This window comes from Penaeus monodon, unplaced genomic scaffold (assembly GCF_015228065.2).
Source record: "Penaeus monodon isolate SGIC_2016 unplaced genomic scaffold, NSTDA_Pmon_1 PmonScaffold_18070, whole genome shotgun sequence".
Taxonomy (NCBI): Eukaryota; Metazoa; Arthropoda; class Malacostraca; order Decapoda; family Penaeidae; genus Penaeus; species Penaeus monodon.
In genome coordinates this window covers 1-6,450 of record NW_023647562.1, presented here as the reverse complement: position 1 = coordinate 6,450, position 6,450 = coordinate 1, and the positions used below count along the sequence as shown (strand labels likewise).

General features: G+C 40.0%; 1 pseudogene; it reads right to left on the bottom strand.

Moving 5' to 3' along the window:
- Nucleotides 1–1,014: 1,014 nt before the first annotated feature.
- LOC119569692 lies at nt 1,015–6,202 on the bottom strand (annotated as a pseudogene).
- Nucleotides 6,203–6,450: the final 248 nt, after the last annotated feature.

Below are 6,450 nucleotides of genomic sequence, written 5' to 3'. Positions count from 1 at the left end.
CAATGGTTCTAAAGAAAATGTTAACTATTTTTATATTTTACGCGAGAAATGTGTATGGACTATAAAACCAATGGTTCTAAAGAAAATGTTAACTATTTTTATATTTTACGCGAGAAAATGTGTATGGACTATAAAACCAATGGTTCTACAGAAAATGTTAACAACTTCATTTCCGCAGCACGCACACATACATACAGTCACCCGGGTATTCATGTTTTCCCTACTGTTTTCCCTTTCAGTAATGTTCTAAAATAGCATATTTCCTTTTTAGATCAATGTATGGGGTCATACACACAGCACAGTATTGGGCATAAGTTGATATTCACCGTCTTTGGAACCACCACTAATAGTTCAATATATATATTCATTGTATCTCTACTGCGGTTTTGCGTTCAGTTAATGTTTTATAATGAAGAATATGATGTAGCATGTTTTCTGTTACTATAATCAGTGTTTGGCGGCGAAACGAGAAAAAAAAATCATTAGTTTGGTTAGCGGCAACTTTATGGTATAGCCACGTCCAAAGGGGAAGCATTTACAAAGCAATTTGCAAAGATTTTTTTTATTCAGCTGACATACATTGATATCCAAAGAATGAAACTTTTTCAAGGTTAAAAAAATATGCCGCTAAAATTGAAAATTGTTTTGAAAAAAAGGGGATATACCGCCCACCTCCATAGATGTTACCTTTTCAATAAAAAACAATTCCAAGAAATCGCATTTTATAAAATATTTCACTACAAAATCAGTGATAAAAAATACTACATGTTTTGCTATCATTCGTGTAAAGAAAACGAAAGATGAAATGGTTAGTTTCCAAAAACAGATACTAATACACTTTTTGGTTTTTTATATTCTCTAATCACACTTTTTGTAAAAAAATAACCTAGGGTTTTGCCTCATTCATAAAATTACTATTCATGTTATGTTTATATCGAAGTGGCTGCCAAAATGTACAAAAGTGGGACCTAGCAAGTGCACTGAAATAAAATTTCCCGCAACAGCACAACTCACCTAGGATCTGAAGTCTCTGTTAGAAATTTGGAGCCTCGTGGCTAAACCCCGCACTCCCTCCCGTCAGGACTGGTTATCAGCTCTTCCAGGCTCTCAGGAAGAAGCGGGCATCCAAACCGCTGTCAATCACCTTCAAACTTGGTCAGCCGACAAACATTTCCTGGCCTGTGATTGCCGAAAGACAGCTTCAGAAAACTGAATAAAACTCTTTACATCATTTAAAATGAGTATGAGTTCAAGTTTGGCTGGACAATCCCTCCAGACCAGAGACTTGCCAGTTGGTGGCAACTCTTCGGGTGTTTTTACTCATGAAGACTTCCAGCAGGAAGGCCTGAAATAGTCAAACAAAGCTACGAAGCCAGGCAGATACTCCCTCGAGTCATTAGTGTGTCACTGTTTTTCAGCACTTTGGCAGCTGCTTCTAAGATACTGGCATGTTGTCCCAAAGCCATCACCGTCTCACAGATCCTGTGGCAGCTGTTCTTACTGATCAGATGAGATGATCACTGTATAAAATGAAGTGATGATAGCAGAGGAAAAACCTATCCAGAAAGTTCTCTTGTGACAATGAGAAAATACGTGCCATATTAAAAACGTTTTCCATTAAATATTCCGATATGTCTCCTACTATTTTTCGCCATACCAGTTCTTGTGCCTCTTCAATTTTGTCTGCATAAATCTGTAGAATAGGTTTTTTGGGTACATAAAGGTTACGACTTCTCCTCAGTGGCATTTCCTGGCATGCCAAGCGTTTTCTTCTTCTCGGCATCAGTTAGAAAGCAAAATCCAACAACCGTCATGTTGGCAATGAGTGGGACATCTTTGATAACTGTGAGGCAATAGACCTGCAGCCCAGTGTTCTTGAAATCGATTGTGTGGAAAGGACCACACTTGGACGATAAACAGACCTTGTCTAAATTCTTGAGACGAGAAATCCTGAGAGAATTTCTTTGTATGGTAGATTTAGTTCATTAACTTTGCCTTCAAATCCCCACTGTCTCTGAAAGCAGTCATGTTCGCGTTTCTTCAGACATCGTAAAAGCAAACTCCTTTTTGGGGGAAAAACATGATACTCTCGAAATTTGCCCAGAGTAACACCAATGCCCTTAGCTGCCACCCTCTCCTTGGACTTTTTTTATCATGAGGGATGTTATGTTTGATAGACATCAGGTGAGCTCTCATCTGGAGCCTCAACGCGCGTATGGTCAACAGTGTCAGAGTTAGAGGAACGTCCAAAACTCCCTTTTCCGTTTTTAAGTCCCCGAGATTTCTAATGATTTTCTCTTTCAGATCATCTCTCGCACTGGATCATTACAAGAGCAGTTAGAGTGTTTTCAACAAAAGTAAGAACGATTTTCCTTTCAATGCCTTTTATTTCGATGTTCATTACTTTTTCTTATTCTTCATTATCGGGGTCAGCTCTCTCTGACAGCTCGGTCTAGGTTATACGATACGCATGTTTCTTCGGAGTATGAGATCGTTATGAGCTCCTTTGCCTTTTTTCTCACTTCATCATAACCATCAGAAGGACTACAACGTGCATAGCCTGAAATAGATCTGCAAAAATTTCAGGTAGTAAGTCCCGACTCCTGAAATGTACTGCTAAAGGGGACTCTGAAGCATGTCTTTCCCGGTGGGAATGGGGACCTCTTAGCTGTAGGTACAGCAGAGGAGAAACATCTTGAAGTCCTTTGATTTGCGAGGGATCTCTCACCCACATCTCCAGCAGTGGGTTCAGCAGCGTGGTCTTCCCAATTCCTCCTTACCTGATATTATGATCACTTCAGGCAGGCGATTGTTACATCTGTGATTGCAACAGATTCTCATGAGATATGTCCTGAGGCTGGTGTAGCCGTTTGAGATGGTGACAGAGTTGAGGTATCTCTTTGATTTCCAGGTTAGTAAAGTTCACACTCGGTCGGATTTTCAGTCTGGATACAGCCACTGTGCAAGAGTCACATCCCACAGTTTCGGGTAGAGAACACGCAACTCCCGCTCACTCCCTCCTTTATCTTGTTTGAAAATGCTTTTTGGAAGACTGAATTCTTGTTGTAGTTGTGGGAACTTGTCTAGGTCTGAAGCCTGAAAAGGCTCTCTAACCTTTTTTAAGAGATCCTGAAAGTTTGCTTGATCTCCAAACCTGATCACGGAAAACATGAGGACGTATTCCACATCTGTTCCCGGCCAGTCTAAGAATCCTAGAGAACAAGCATTTAAGTTTTCTCAACTCTTTCATAAGCTCTGGGCCGACATCTGCCGGACGTCATTTTTGTGGTTTCAATATCGTTACGTTTTTTTTTCACCTTGTGCAGGGGGATGTTCCAGAGGCTGGCCTGTGGGAGGGGGGGCCCAGGGAGGGTCGCTCGGGCCAGCCAGTCGCACACAGTTGGAGAACAATGTACAGCAGGAGATGTCATACTCCTTAAATGGGACACCTCTCTCTAAAAGATGTCTTTTTTCGCTGTTGAACTTGCGCTTGTAGTCAGCTTTGGAGTGCCCTAGACTGAGAAAAAAAGGTTTTTACACATGGCCCGCCTGGTACATCCCCTCCACCGCCTGCACCAGCACTGCACGGCCCTTGGTGATCACAGCCACCTGTAGCGGAAGCCATTCACAGGTGTCTCGTGAGCATTGCTGTTCTGGATCTCGTTGCCATCTCAGTGCTTCCCTGAGCCACGTCTTCGCCTATATGCATCAGATGATAAAATTTAGTTTTTCAAACAGAATTACTTTTAATGTAGTATAATTGAGTATTACATTATCGTTGTATTTCATTTCTTGTAGATCTTTCAGATTCTGTAAAAAAAAAAAAAAAAAAAAAAAAAAAAAAAAAAAATATATATATATATAATATAGATATATATATAAAATTATATATATATATATATATATATATATATCTATATATGTATATATATAGAATATATTGTTTTAGTCAAAAAGAGGATGTTTAATCGGGTCTGTAAAGTATATAAAGTATTAATCATTTGTTTATGCCACGACTTTAGATGTACATAAGCACGCAATCTAGGCTCTCGAATATGCAGCCGTTTTTCTTACTAACGTATATGTGATCAGACATTTAAACTCCTCGATCTTTGTTCCTTCAAACGCAATCCTTTGCACATTACAACACGCCCTTCCATCTCCCTCTTCCTTTTATGTGGGCGCTTCCAAACTCTGCCTTGACTCTGATGAATCATTCTAGAGCTATAGGGCTTAGTTCTTGGTCCAGGAATAATTAAAAGATAATAATGATGGTGATAATAATAGTAATCGTACTGATTATCAATTAACAATAACAGCCATGATAAGCATATCACTACTTCTTCAGCTCAATCCCGTCTTTATCCGGGGTCGCTCTTTCTGGATAGGCATCCCTGCCTATCAAAATACTCTTCGCCAGTTATTCCCTTCTCTCTCCGCCTCCTCCTTGGTCTTCCTCTTTTCCTCCCCTTCCCCCCCCATTTCAAGCACTCGTTTTCCACATATTCCTCCTCTCTCCCCATTACACGACCGTGCCATTTTAAACCCTTTTCCCCGTATTTTCCTTGATATTTTCCTTAACATTGTCATATTTTTAAGCACGTGATCTATGCCCATCTTTAGACCACTGTAGGAGATGACAGGCAGACTCCCTGCGGGGAGCCAAGGAGCAACACCTCGCTCCTTGGGCAGCCGCACTCCATCGTACTATATAATAAAAGGAGTCAAGACACCTTGGTCGTCTACCTTACACCCTAAGCTCGCCACCTACCATACTCTTGTAGGGACCATCATTCCGGCTCTTACAGTGTGTGTGTGTGTGTGTGTGTGTGTGTGTGTGTGTGTGTGTGTGTGTGTGTGTGTGTGTGTGGTGTGTGTGTGTGTGTGTGTTGTGTGTGGTGTGTGGTGAGTGTGTGTGTGTGTGTGTGTGTGTGTGTGTGTGTGTGTGTGTGTGTGGGTGTGTGTGTGGGCGGGTGGGTGTATGTGTATGGATGGATGTGGGTGTGTGGGGGGGGGGGTGCGAGCGTGTGTGCCTGCGTACGTACGTGGGTCCAGGTGTTCATTTTCATAGACAATATGAAGAAAAAACAAGAATATAAGAAATGGAAATACCTGACGACTATCCGTTGCCATGGAAACTCAAGCGGCGTATGTGCTGGTGGCTTCTGTGCTAGAAATCATTAATAATTGTTTCTAAATAATGCTTAGGCGAGTTTAGTACACCCATTCCCTAGAAGCACAACTGAAGTTATTAACCCGCTTCATGAGTTCCCTGAGACAAGTACAAGAGATGTAGAAACAGAATGATAAAAAAAATCGTATGCTTCATTTACCCATGTAAATGAGTCATTACCCACGTAAGGAATGGTATTCCTTATTTATTTGATTGGGAATATGATGTTTATTTTCCAATTTTAGTACGGAGTCTTGTATATGTTATATTATATTTTTTAAACAAATGAATTGGCAAATCACTGCAAAATATATATATATATATATATATATATATATATATATATATATATATATATATATATATATATATATATTTTTTTTTTTTTTTTTTTTTTTTTTTTTTACATATATATAATAGTTTACCCTAACAAGTATCGATTCGCATTCTTAATACATTCTCTTTTAGTTAAAGGTATACTATTATATTCACTACCATCTTTTCATATTATAATTATACAATCGATAGTCTAACGAAAAAATAAATATTGCTTTTGTTATCGAAAAAAATAAATCTAGGTTTTTGGAGAACAATTACGTCATCTTCCCTCAGAAAAGATGGTTTCTCTGGGAAGAGGGAAGGAGGCCGAAGGAGGAGAAAGAGGAGGAAGCGGACAGGTGAAGAATGACCCGAGGATGGAGGAACCCCAGTAGGAGAATTTAATCAGTATTGTACCTACACGCGCTCTATTGGCGTGTAATGTTAGGGTGAATGTTTCAAGTCTTTTCTTTCTGATAATACCAATACCTCTGCAGCTTAAGATAGATCAAGTACCATTTACCTTTGATTATTGTGGATTTTCAGTTAAAACGTCTGAAGTAGTGCCCGTTCTTAATGAAATCGCGTGGCCAAAAGTTGACGGAAATTAGAAGAAAAAAAAATTCTTAAGCGTGGCCGCTGCTCCCTGCATTTCACTTTCCACACCAACTCACCTGAAGCTCTGAGACTCTGCAGAAGCCGAATCCGCATTGCTTCTTTCCTCCCGCCGAAGAGCCCTTAAGTTTCTCTCTCTCTCTCTCTCTCTCTCTCACTCTCTCTCTCTCTCTCTAAGTGTGGTACCAAGGCACCTACAGTGCTTATGGCGAATTAGAACTAGGCACTCCACAAGGGGGTACTGTCCCCTACACTGTTTAATATACTATGCACTCTCTCTGCAAACTTAACGATGAGTTAGGAAACCTATGCAGTATCAATCATATGCTGATGACATTCTATTT